The sequence below is a fragment of the Chinchilla lanigera genome, unplaced genomic scaffold (assembly GCF_000276665.1).
Source record: "Chinchilla lanigera isolate Chin_1 unplaced genomic scaffold, ChiLan1.0 scaffold00038, whole genome shotgun sequence".
Taxonomy (NCBI): Eukaryota; Metazoa; Chordata; class Mammalia; order Rodentia; family Chinchillidae; genus Chinchilla; species Chinchilla lanigera.
Window position 1 is genome coordinate 2,093,026 of NW_004955439.1, and position 13,544 is coordinate 2,106,569.

Here is a 13,544-nt window from a genome sequence, read left to right on the forward strand (position 1 = left end):
ATAGTTTAACTGACGCCAACTCCAGTCTTTCAAGAGAAATTTACATGATGCTCCCAGGTGGGCATATTAAGAAACAGGATGAATCATTGTCAAGAATGATGAAGAAAGATACTCTGGGGTCTTGAATCTCAAAATCTGCATGACCAAAATGGAGAGAGCTAAGAAAATAAAAATCCAAAACGTATTCACTCTTAAGATTGATGCTTAGTGAGTATTTTTTTTAAAAATCTGAAATTGCTTAAAGAACAATCATCTGTATATATGTATGTGTGTGTGACCTGACAAATTTTTACCACAAAGCCCTTTGTAAAGCTACGATAGCAAGACCTTCAGATTACATCAAATAGCACCTCACAGATCAGTGATAGTTTTGTCATTTGGTCCTTGATAACATAAAAGCAAGTTCCTCAGTAGGCATATTGTCCTATAGTTGCAGTTTACTCCTCTGTATATAATACGGAGAATTAAGCACAAAGAAGCAAATGGATGTACCCAGAACAAAGAGCAGGCTTTGCAGACAGTCACGCGCAGGTTGGGAGTATTTCCTGACTCTAGATGAGAAGCATTCACATCATGGCTTGTCATCTATACTGTCTGGCCCAGTGTCTCCTAACTTCCTGGAATAAAGCCAAACTAAGCAAAACAATAAAAATGTCAGTTCTCCGTGTTTTAGAATTCCAAAGTCCTTTTACTGGAACAGTAAATCTTTCAACCTTACTGGATAATGTGCCTTCCAAAATTAACAGCATTTTTATGGTTTGTTTTTACAATGTAGTGTTTTGAACACGTATCACATATATTGTAGCAGTTGACTTTAAATATTACTCCCAGCTTCTGCTAATCTTTGTACCAAGAGCAAAATATTGGCTCATTAAAATTAACCTTTACTTTTAATTCTGTAAATGCTTCCAAAAAACTCACTGTTGCTGAAATATTAATGGAGTTTTACATGTGAGCACATAATAGGAAAAAAAGCAATAAAAAATCAGTTGTTAGTTTATTCTGTGAATTTATCATTGATGACTTCCAAATAGACTTGTTAGTCAACTGATTCCCAAATCTGATGCATTATTTTCGTTTATAAGAAAGAATGTGATATAAAGAAGGAGGTGTATTTTATCAGCACTATCACCAATAACCATATAACCATCACCATTTTTCAATTTGTAGAAAATCCAGCATTATCTGTTAAAATGGCAAGATGTCAGAGTGTATGGATTGTTAAAGTTGGAGTAGCTGATTTGGTTCTGCATGAACTTGGGGATTCATATCAGATCAGGAGAAAACTTCTGTGTCTAAGCTTCCATGTCCTATAGACTGATAAAGTACCAAAAAACATTGTTACAGAGATCTGAATAAATCAAATAAAACCTCTGCTTTCCCACGTAAGTTGAGAATGCTCTTTTAAGGATATCTTTGGGACTATGTAGTTAGCAAAGGGATGGATTAGAGCTACAAGGGGGGATGTGGTGTATATGTATATGTATGTGTGCACGTGTGTGTATATGCCCTCATATATATGTGTGCATGTAGAGAGATGTTTAACTAGTAAATAATTTAACATCTATGTTTTATACATTTAAAAGAGAAAAAAATAAAATGCCAAAAGAATTAGTAAAAAGTTTGAGTCAAAAAAGCTTTCCAGATGATAAAAAAAATATGAATTTTTTGTAATAATTTAGAACAGAAATACTTTTAAATTATTTTCTGTTTGAGGCAAGTATTCAGGATTATAGTGAGTATAAATTAATTCAGCCTTGGATAAATGCTTAACTAATCCAGTGCCTTTATTACGCTGCTGAAGAGGTGGTTTATCAGGCTAGTGGAATGTGGGTAGATTTTTGTTGTTTTGTGTAGTGTTAGGGATCCAACCCAGAGCCCCATGCATGCAAGGCAAGTGCTCTACCTCTGAGTCACATCTCCAGCCCAAAGTGCATGGCCTCAGTTCCCATACACAGATCTTTGAAGAGAAGTACAGAATTAACCTCTATTAAATTCCATCTGTGAACAGACACACTCACTACTGCCAGATATTTTCAGTTTCACAAGCAGTGGTCAAGAGCTCAGGCACCCAGACTTCCTCGGTGGGAAATTGCTTCCAATTTTTATTGCATATGTGGCCTTGGTCAGGTCACTTTAAATTCTCTGATACTTATCTTCTTCAATATTAAACAAAGATCATAAATGAATCTTTCTTGTTGACAAGGGTTAAAGGAGACAACACTTGCAAAATGTTTAACAGAACTTGGCGCATAAAGGTTGGCTCAATAAAGACTGAAAAGAGAAGAAGGGAGAAAGCGAAATGAGTCTTTGCCTGTGAGAAGAGAAGATTCAAGAAGACTTTAGACCTACTTTATACATGAGAAAAATTAGGGTTGAGTAAGCTGCAGTAATTGTCAAGCAGTTTGCAAAACCAGAATGTGTGATTTAACCCCAAATTGGGGCAGGTCTGCTATGTCACAGCGCTCTCCAATAAGATAGTCAGGGAGCTGGAGAGAATGCTGAGACCTTCCACTCTCAGAGCTGACCTCTGAGCCCACGCTGAGTTCCGACAGCCCTTTGGCGGCTTCCCAGCTCCTCCAGCAATCTGCCAAGCTCTGAACTGGGTGCCATCCAGGTGGCAGAAATGAATGAGAATATTCAGGTGCAAATATCACTCGAGGCTGAATATGACCCTGGCTTCCCTGAGCTAAGTTTCAGTTCTCAGGGATGGGTCCCCTGTTCTCCATTTCTGCAGGGTTTACTCACCCTGTGCCCAACATGGTAAGAATGGCTCTGCCTCAGCTCTGCCAAAAATGTGACATTGCCCGTCACTTACCTCAAGCTGCACCAAGACAGATCCTCAGGTCACGCCACTGACCCCCTACCTTACATTCTATAGAGTGAGACCCCGAAACGTTATTGCCTTAAAAAACCTTTTCATTGAAATAAGCCTCACGTTAGGAAAAAATTACAAATCCTGCAAGTGTACAAAGTATTAATTTTACTAATTTTCGAAAGCTTACTTTTTTGACCATTCTAAATAGTATACAAACGTAATCACACAGGGTGTTCTTTCATGTCTCGCTTCTCTCCCTCGATAGTACGAGTGCGAACTCACTCATGTTATTGTAGGTAGTTATCTTTTGTTTTCATTGTTCTGTAGGAAGGGGTCAGGCTGCTACTTTATAAATAAAGTTTTACAGCAACATCTTGAGGCTAATTTGTTTTAGCATTTTCTACAGCAGCTTTCATACTATAATAGTGGAGTTGTACTTTTGGGGGGGATGTTTCTTTTTGTTGTTGCTGTTGCTGTTTATTCGGCTTTGAGACAGGATCTAGGTAGTCCAGGCTAGCCTTGAACTCTCTATGCAGACTACCCTGGCCTTGAATTTGTGATCCTCCTGCCTCAGCTTCCTCAGTGTTGAGATTAGTGAGGCCCCAGCACACCTGGCTCAATGGCAGAGTTTAACTGGAGACTGTAAGGATGGCAAATTCTAATCCTCTTTTTTTTTTCCCGGTACCAGGAATCGAACTCACTTTACCAACCCCTAATCTATAGTATACAATCATATGAACACACCAATGTTTTCTCTATCCGTTCTACTCTTAATTGACATACAAGTTGTCTCCAGTCTTGTGTAATTACAATGAGCACTTCTGTGAACGTTTGGCTACATTTCTGTTATGAGTATGGAATGTGTATTTTTTTTAAAGATCTCCAACCAATTCTCATGTTCAGCCAAGTTGGGAGCACCTGCTATAGAGGTTTTATCTAACCAAAATGGTTTAACATGTCTTGCTAAAGGTCATCCAAAAAGTGATTGGCAGACAAAGACTGATAACCAAGTCCCCATTTCTTGGAACAATTCTATTTTTTTCTACCGTACTTCTTGTAGTCATTAACTCTAGAACATTAAATTAAGAGAATCTGAAGAATAAGTAAACTTATTCCAGTTCCCTCACAAAAATGACTCTACATTACTGTACCTACTTGTACATTACAAAATCAGAAAACTCACTACTTTAAGAGAATTTTCAAGAAGGAAAGGAGTTTATCAATGACTTAACTCAATATCGTTATATCATAAATTAATAAATTGAGGTTTGGAGATACTAATAATTTGCTCAAAGGAAGTGTTTTGTGTCTTGACTTTTACCATGTAGTACAAAATGGTTTGAACCTGCCTTTTTTGTCTTTGCAATTTATACTATTTTATTCAATTACCATAATGGCTGTGCCTATTTATTTTAACAAATTAAACAGTACAGAAGAGGTGAAAGTAAAACTTATCATCTTTCCTGTTCCAACTGTACAACCCCCGCCCCCAAGGACAGGGCAGGCAGCTTCTTTTAACAGTTTTTAAATTATCCATATATACGAGTATATAAAATCCACATGGCTGGTATGAATCTGTAGCTTTGAGGAGGAGGAAATATAACTTTTCTTTAACTGCACTTAGGGGAAGACTCAGGCTCAGTTCATTTGGAATATGTTCCTTTTCCCTGTGGTTGTTCCTACATCTCAGAAGGTCTACACAGAGCCAAGGAATTGCATAGGAGCGGGGAGCAGCATCTGGTCCTTGGTAGTCATAGTGATGCTGATACCGGAACATCTTTGTCTGGGCTTTGGCCACTGGTCTCAGATACCTGTCTGTACTGTCAGCCCATGGTGGAAGGGTCTGGTAGTTAGGCCGTGATAACTTCTGCGAGGCTGCCTGAAGCTCTGCCTGAGCTGGCTTACCACAGCTGCTTCCTCTGTGGGCTCTTATGGGCGCTTCTGGCCTCCCCTCATAAGTAGAGGCCCTGCTTTCCCTTGGTTTTAGAGTCTATCAGAGTAGCTGAATTTTCCTACTTCCCTCAGGGTCATCTGCAGCACTTTCTGCTTTCCTTCAAATACATGTTATGTGCATGTATGAATGGGCCAAAAAGAAACCTACTGATTTGTACAACCAATAAAAGAGAGAGAGAAGTTTTTAAAGCTAATTTTGAGATAGGGTCTCACTAATCTGCCCAATCTTGGCAATATTGCTTCAACCTCCCCAGAAGCTGGGATTACAGGACTGGGCTACCATAGCCTGCCTATATTTGTATTTTTATTTCTATCAGGTAACTATCCAGAACTGAAATGTTAGGTAAAGTATGTACTTTTACATTTTAATAAATTCTAGCAGGGTTTTTTTTTTTTTTTTGCACTAAAGCAATCTATAGAACATCCCTAGTATTCAAGAGTAACTGTTATGCCAAAGTTTCATCCGAAGTGAATGTTAGGACTGATTATATCAACCTGGTAGGAACACTGTTCCTCCCCCAGCCCAAGTGCTATCCAGATTTTACTTTTCTCCTAACTAATACTGATGTCAAATATCTTATGTTTACTGACCCTTTGCCTTTCTGCTGCTGTGAATTGACTATTCACATTTGCCATTTTCTATTAATTTGTAAGAGCTCTTAATGTATTAGAGATATTAAGCCATTGTCCTATATGTATCATATTTTTTCTTAGATTGCATTTCTTTGCTTTACCTTACATAGAAATTATACACTTTTATTTAACCAGCTTTTTTCCATACTTGAGAATATGAATAGTTTCTTTAAAATATATTCAATTATTTACTATTACTTCAATTTATTACTAGTATTTACTATTCTGATATTCAAGTGTTTTCCTAAAATTTCTTTCACTATCTTAATAGTTTTCTTCATTTTATATTTAGTCCCTTAATATTTTTAGAATTTAATTTTGGAAATGAATAAAATGCTATTTTCTCATGTATGGTACATCAAGTATCTCAACTCCATTATTGTGTGTATTTTGTATACATATAATGAATATTATACATCTTTTCCCAGTGATTGCAACTCTCAGGCATATTTATGTCTACTTCTAGGGCCTATTCTTGTCTGTTGATGTGTCTGTTTCATATCAGTGTCCTCCTACTTTTATTAAAGTAGCTTTATAATGGTTTGGGTAGCCATTAAGTGATGTAATTCCCTTTCCCTTTTCTGAAGCAGGACTATAAAGTTCATTAGACACCTTTCTTCTCTAGATATTTAGTAGTTTTCTGGCAGGTCAGGATGCACCCTTCTTATAAACTGGTTTTCTCATGAATGAAGGGTTGTAACTTGTTAATGTAAATAAAGTTTTATTGTCTGAAAAGTCACACAAGATGACATCCTTGATATTTTGTCCAATGACTTCATCCATGAGTTGGCCCTGAATTTGTATTAGAATTTACATTTGGTTTAACTTTTGACATTGTTATGACAATGTCACGAGAAAATTGGTCAGTAAAGAGGAAAAAATGGCAAATTTCATCACTGATAAAGGCTACTATCTTATTTGAATAGAAACGATTGAAATTAACCATAAATTAATTATAAAGTCAAAATTTTATTGCTCATGTAGTTTCTCTTTTACTGCAATATTTTCTTGTTGCTTTTCCTCATCCAAATTTAAATTCGAACTTGCATCCATTTTGCTTTTTAAAAGTTGGAAAGATGCAGAAAACATCACACGGTTTTTATTCTAAGCTTTATGATACATGGGAAAGAGCTGAACCATAGTATTTGTTTAATGCCAAAATATTAATCAGTTTTCCATCAAACTCCATAGATAGTTTGGTTTTTATGTTTTTAACTAAGTTATCCTTGTTTATCAATGCAGCCTCGTGAGCATATTTCTCTAAATAAAATATTTATGTTCAATTAATCAAAGTAGAGCCATTTTGCATACTATTCAATTTATAAGCCGGACTTGGCGTCACAGCGTTTCACGTGTTGTCCTATCTGTGGCTGCTTCCTATAAACTTTAAAGCTCTTTATGTTATTGGAAGCATTCTGCCTTAATAACCCGCACGGTGGGTTTTTAACCTCACTTCCTTTGCATTTATTCTTGGAGGTGTTTGCCAGATGAGAATCTATTTTGGTTAGGGACACTGTTCTTTTCCTAGACAAGGAAGTGAGTTCCCGGGGCCTTGTCTCCAGCTCCCAAGCTGTTAGACAGATCAGACAGGGAGCTCTGTCAGCCAGGCTCCAGGAAGGCTTCTCCCATCGGATGGAACAAGCAAACAATTGTTACTATTTACAATGGCCCAAAAGAAGTATTCTTAGAACAATAAGAAAAGGGAAAGTCAGACACCAAGCAGGAAAGAAGGCTTTCAAGCAACATCAGACTCAGAGACATGAATGTCCTTTAAATGTAAACAGCTGGCTATAGCAGCTCTCCAAATAACAATGTAAGGACAGCTTGCCATGTGCCCGGTACTTGACAATTATCTCTAATCCCGTAACCACCTTTCCAGACAAGTATTAGCACAGTCTGACATTGAAGAAAGCAAGGCACGAAGAGACTGTAATAACCTAAGACAGGATCCCAAGGGCTGCTGATCATGACATTCAAGTCCAAACTTGTGTAAGAAAGAGCCCATGCCCTTAGCTATCACTTCAAAAATTAAAAATAGAAGAAAAATTTATAATTCTTTGAGACTAAATTTATAATCTTGTTACAAAAACCACAAGGCAGGACTAGGAGCACCAGGAGCATTTTGCAATAAATTCCTTTTCTTTTCAGGTTCTCTGAATGTTGCAAAGGCATTGGGAACCTCGAAAAACCTGGGTAAATGGTGCATGTGAGAATCAAGCTGCCTCCCTTGTCATATTCATAATGGATTCCCAGCATCTTGCCCAAACTCTGAAAATGGTGCATAGAATAAACACTTATTCCGCTCATAGTAACTTTAAAATCTTGAAGAAGAATGTGTAGATAGAAGATCTAAATCAACAATAATCAAACCATGAATTTTCTACAAAACGAGTTATTGACTCTGTATTGGTGGTATATGCATCTGAGAAATCAAGAGCTATTGATAAGTATTTGGCCTTCTCTTAGAGTTTAATATTTCTTTGAATGTTTTATTAAATGCTACCATCAAGGAAACATGTCACTTAAACCAGGCAAGAGACGAAAATGATTGATCTAACAGTGAGATGTCCGCCAGGGAAGAGTAAAGACATGCACAGAGATTCACACATAGAAAGGATACTCGGGATGTCGGCAGGGAACAACCCAATCAATAGAACCATGTGGAACCCATTGCTCCATAGAGTTGATTTTAATTAGGAAACTTGAGTTTAAAGTTTTAAGAGAGGGATTGAGTTGGTCTAGCTAGTCACCATCATTCCTAGAAGGCAGAACTTTTGGTATCCGACTACCTCATATTTTGTTGATTGACAAGGTCCAAAGCCTTGGATTAGGTATATACCCTCTTTCTGTTTGCTGCAAATAGCACACTGATGTCCACAGCAAAATGCGGCTATGTATGCCTGAGGAACTTCCCCAGCAGGTGCTGTGGCCATAAATCACCTTTGGATAAGAAGAGAGCTGGATGCTCTCTCCAAAGAGGAGAGGGGGATTTCATCTTCTAGCTTTTATTGATAACACTCTCAGGAATTCATTAACAATTTATTAATTACCATCACAGAAAGCAGAAAAGTCTGAGAAAGGGCAGGTATGCCATGAAATGATACTGGAATGGTAAGAGTGAGGTGACTGGAATGAGGAGCTCCACTCAGAGCACTGATCATGAGGAGGAGGAGGATGAATGAGAACACTGGAAGGGATGATGTAGAATAAACTGTCCCCCTCCCCCCCCGTTTATATGTTGAAGCCCTTACTACGAATGTGACTTTATTTAGAAATGGAAGTTTTGGAGAGGCAATTAGGCTTAGAGGAGATCATGAGATCGGGGCCCTTGTGATGTTTAGTATTTATGAGAAAAGACAATGAAAAGATTTCTGTCTTCCCCTCTCTTTCTCCCTTGTCCCACCCCTGAGGACACAGAGAGGTGGCCATCCATAAACAGGAAGACAACGTTTACTGCAGAAGGAATGGGATTGGGTAGCATCTTGATTTTGGATTTCCTAGCCTCCAAAGCTGAAAGAAATACTCTTGCTGTTTAAGCCATCTACTATATGATATCTTTTTATGGCAGCCCTAAACTAATAAAAAGGATAAGAAAGGAAGCATTAAAAACAAAACAGTTCTTCAAAGAAGGAAGTAGATTTTTCCATCCTTTGCCTGAAGTTAGCTGAAATATGTTATGTTATGGTATGTTATGTTGTGTTGTGTTGTGCTGTGTTCTGTTATGCTATGATATGTTAAGTTATGCTAAGATGATCAGTCTACAGGATGCACAAGACCTTAAGATGATGGCCAAGCATCCAGCTCTCTTCTTATCCAAAGGTGCTTCGTGGCCACAGCGCCTACTGGGGAAGTTCCTCAGGCATACATAGCCTCACTTTGCTGTGGACATCAGTGTGCTATTCGCAGCAAACAGAAAGAAGGTATATACCTAATCCAAGGCTTTGAACCTTGTCAATCAACAAAATATGAGGTAGTCGGATACCAAAAGTTCTGCCTTCTAGGAATGATGGTGACTAGCTAGATCAACTCAATCCCTCTCTTAAAACTTTGAACTCAAGTTACGTAATTAAAATCAACTCCATGGGGGCTGGGGATTTAGCTCAGCGGCAAAAGCGCCTGCCTGGCAAGCGCAAGGTCGTGAGTTTGGTTCCTGGTACCGGAGAAAAACAAACAAAAAAAAACAAAACAAAACAAAAAATCAACTCCATGGAGCAATGGGTTCCACATGGTTCTATTGATTGGGTTGTTCCCTGCCGACATCCTGAGTATCCTTTCTATGTGTGAATCTCTGTGCGAGTCTTTACTCTTCCCTGTAGAGTTTTGGATTTCATGTTGTAACTAACCTTTAAGAAACAATCACTTGTTGAGTGATACTATCAAAGAATACCTACAATTATCTGAAAAGGTTGTTAAGAGTCCTCGCTTTTTCAACCACATATCTGTGAAGTCAGATTTTCCACATCTGGGTCACGTACCACATAATGATGTCTCAGTTAATGAAGGGCTACTGAGGGTGGCCCCATAAACTTACATCACTGTAGCCATCTTGGTGTATGTAAACGCATCTCCTGAAGGTCACATGAAAAAAATGGCCTAATGTATTTCTCAGAATGTGTCTCTGATTAGGAGTGTACAACTATACTTTAATCAAAATAATGTTCATAACAAATTGAATGAGAAACATAAAAACCTGGCTTCTCTTATAAACAAGACATTAAAAATATCTGCAAGGGGCTGGGGATTTAGCTCAGTGGCAAAAGCACCTGCCTGGCAAGCACAAGGTCATGAGTTCGGTTCCCCGTACAGGAGAAAAACCAAAAAAAAAAAAAAAATCTGCAAAAATATAAAATAAAACCATACTTCCCTATAATTATTTTTGTTTTGGAAAATAAGATTACTATATAGAAAATATATTATGTTAACATATCACGCATTTATAATATTTCTAAATTCCTAACATGGTAAGTCACAATTGATATAACCCACATGAACAGAAGCTCTTTGGGTTTCTCAGCAATTTTCAAAAGTGTAAAGACAGCATGAAAACAAGAACCTATGAGCTATTGCTTCCTGCTCCTTCCTTCTTAGAAAGGCAGGGCACTATAAGAGTGAACACACTTAAGTTAACATTGAAAATTTTTTTTAAAAAGTGAGTTATGAAAAAAAACAGAAATACCCTAAAGGAACTTTTGTATTAGAGTTGAGACCAAAGTTCCAAGTCAGACATACAAAAAGCAAAACATATGGAGCATATCCAAACACTTTCTGGCATACTTATCCCATTTTAGTCAAGAGTTCAGCGTAGCATATGAAGGCAGAGAGACCTAATAGGCTATAGTTAAAGTAAGAAAGTCATTGTATAAAGTGGCTTAATTATTAAATATACAAAATAATTCATCTAATTTGAATCAAGTGAGAGACAATTAAATTTTGAAGCTGTGTTTATTCTTCAATGTCACCAGATTTTGTTACACATGGACTGGGATCTAAACAAAGATCTTATTGCATTATCATTTTCATGGACAATACTTGATCATAGAGCAATACAAAATTTTTTAAACTTTTACAACAAGCAGATGCTCACCATTTTATCAAAATGCATGAAAGTGTAAGGAAGATTTTATTTTGGTGAAGGTGGTAGTTTAAGTAAATTTCAGTAGACCCTATCAATATTTGCTTATCTAGAATTTCTTCTGTCAAATAACACCTAAAATAGGCTTTGTCTTTAACTTCAAACATCTTCATTAAAATTTTTGTATATATCCCTTTTCACCAATATCTGACTAATAGCTTTTCACTTCTGGTGCAATATTGATGAATGTTTTCCACCAAGTGAGAACTAGATGTCTTTTAAAGAACAAACTCTCACCACCTAGAGTGCTGACTGGCTAGATTTTTAAATTATAGCTATACATATAAGAAGTACATGTGAAATACATAATAAATTTAAAATTAAGTATGTAATCCAAATCCAATGAAATGTAAATGAACTAGGATAATTAGGTGTGATTGATGATGTGGCCGTTACAGAATTTGAACTAGTGACCCCAGTTCCTTGGAGACTGCTGTTGAACCCGTTCATTCATGACTTGTTTTAAGCAAAATGCAGCTAAACCTTCCTATCTACAGGATATCATGATAATCTTGTTCTTCATTGATGTGCCTATTGTAGTTTATGCGCTTCCCAAATACCTATGCTGAAATCCTCAAGGTGATGGATTCAGGAGGCGGAGCTCCAGTGAGGCAGTTAGGTTCACTGGATATGAATCACAAATATGTGTAGAAGCTTATGAAAGAGGCCAGGAGAGACCCTTGGATCTTTCCATCAGTGAGAGGGCAGAGCAAGAAAGCCCAGTCTAATAAGCCAACAAGCAGGTCCTCACCATACCCAGAATCAGCCTTGACCTTGGACTTCCCAGCTTCCAGACCTATGATAAATAAATGTTTGTTGTTTATGAACCACCTCATCAATGGCATATAGCCCAACCAGGCTAAGTAGCCAGAGCTCTTGAATTCACAGGACACTGAATTCCTGTTGCCAGATTCATTTTGACATTAATCCCCTAATAAACCTGAATTTGATGATATCAAATATATTATACTAACATATTATATATTTTTAATTATTTTTAAAGATGAAAACACACAGTCCATTTTAAGAAATAATGCTTCAGGTTAAAAAGTACCACAGCTGTAGAGAAGATCATCCTGCAGTTGGGGGTCTCAGATAGTTTTATTCCTGGAGTTGGAAATGTGAAGATTTTCATAGCTTTCTGAGTTACCCTAATTAAAGGGCCATAAGATGGACAAGCCATCCTTGAAAGAAGATCCTTTATCTTGAGAAAGTAAAATTGTATACATTAATTTCCAGTTTGCACAAAGAAAGTGTACATACTTCTTAAAAACAATTGGAATGAGGGAAAGGAGGAAAGAAAGAAGGGAGGGAAAAAATATATATACACAAGATAACTAACATAATTGTGCTACTAATTTCTGTTGGATTAGTGAAAGGAACAGTTAATTCTTAATTTTTTGCCTAATTTTTTGACCAATTTTTGCATGCTTATATCTAGTAATCTGAACAACTACTCTGAAGACAACAATATGCAATAATAACAATCATAGGGCTGGGGATTTAGCTCAGTGGCACAGCACCTGCCTGGCAAGTGCAAGGTTGTGAGCTCGATTCCTGGTACTGGAAAACAAAACAAAACAAAAAAACCAAAATAATAATAACAATCATTGCCAAATTCCTATCTTGTTATAAATTCTGAACCATTTTTGATGTTTTTAATGTTTATTCTCTTTAAAATTAAAAAAGAATAATATGTTTCCATGTCAAGAACATTTTTACTTCTAAACGTTATATAAAATCACTGGTGAGTGAATTCTGGCAACTACTATGATGTAAAATCCAATGGAGCAGTCAACAAACTATGCCATCTTTTATACAGGTGTGAGCTAAAATTCTCAACAAGGAGGCTCCACTGCCTGCTTTTATACAGGTGTGAGCTAATATCCTCAACAATACGAAACAGGAAATATAGGTGATCTACTAATTATAAAATAGTTACTCTCTGACCTTGTATAGGAAAAAAGCTTTGCCTTTCTCTGCTTTAAAGAACTGAGTTTCTCAGGTGGAGGTTGTGGTTTTGTGTGTGTGTAGGTTTGCTTTTATTTGGGGTAATACTAGTCTTCCACACTTATCTACATCCCCAGACCTTTTTAAGATTTATTGAGACAGGATCTGACTAAATCAACAGAATGTTGATCGCTGCAGTAGAGTTTACAGTTTGCCCAGGTGGATCTCAAACTTGTGTTTTCCTGTCAAATCCTCCCAAGTACTGGGAGTGTAGGCATGGTATCACTAGCTTTTCCAGGCTGGCCTTGAACGTGCTAAATTGAGCAAGCTGGCCTCAAACTTAAAATTCTTCGGCCTCAGCCTCCTAAATGCCGAAATTGCAAGCATGTATACACCACGACTGGTTGAACATTGCTTCTTTTAAAATAGTAGTATTAGTCTTATCTGCAGGACAGGTAATATTCATATTCTGTCCTCTTTCTCCTTTACCTTTTTTTATTTTTTATTTCTCTTTCTAGCTATAATTTAAAGCCTTTGTTATACTGCTGTATTTGTTAA

The 13,544-nt window shown here is 37.1% G+C and overlaps 1 long non-coding RNA gene across 1 annotated transcript; it reads left to right on the top strand.

The window, feature by feature from the left end:
• Window positions 1-6: 6 nt before the first annotated feature.
• Window positions 7-1,389, top strand: LOC106149208. The gene is made up of 2 exons (XR_001235222.1): window positions 7-207; window positions 1,171-1,389. It is a non-coding gene; the product is annotated as an uncharacterized LOC106149208 (long non-coding RNA).
• The last annotated feature ends 12,155 nt before the right edge of the window (window positions 1,390-13,544 follow it).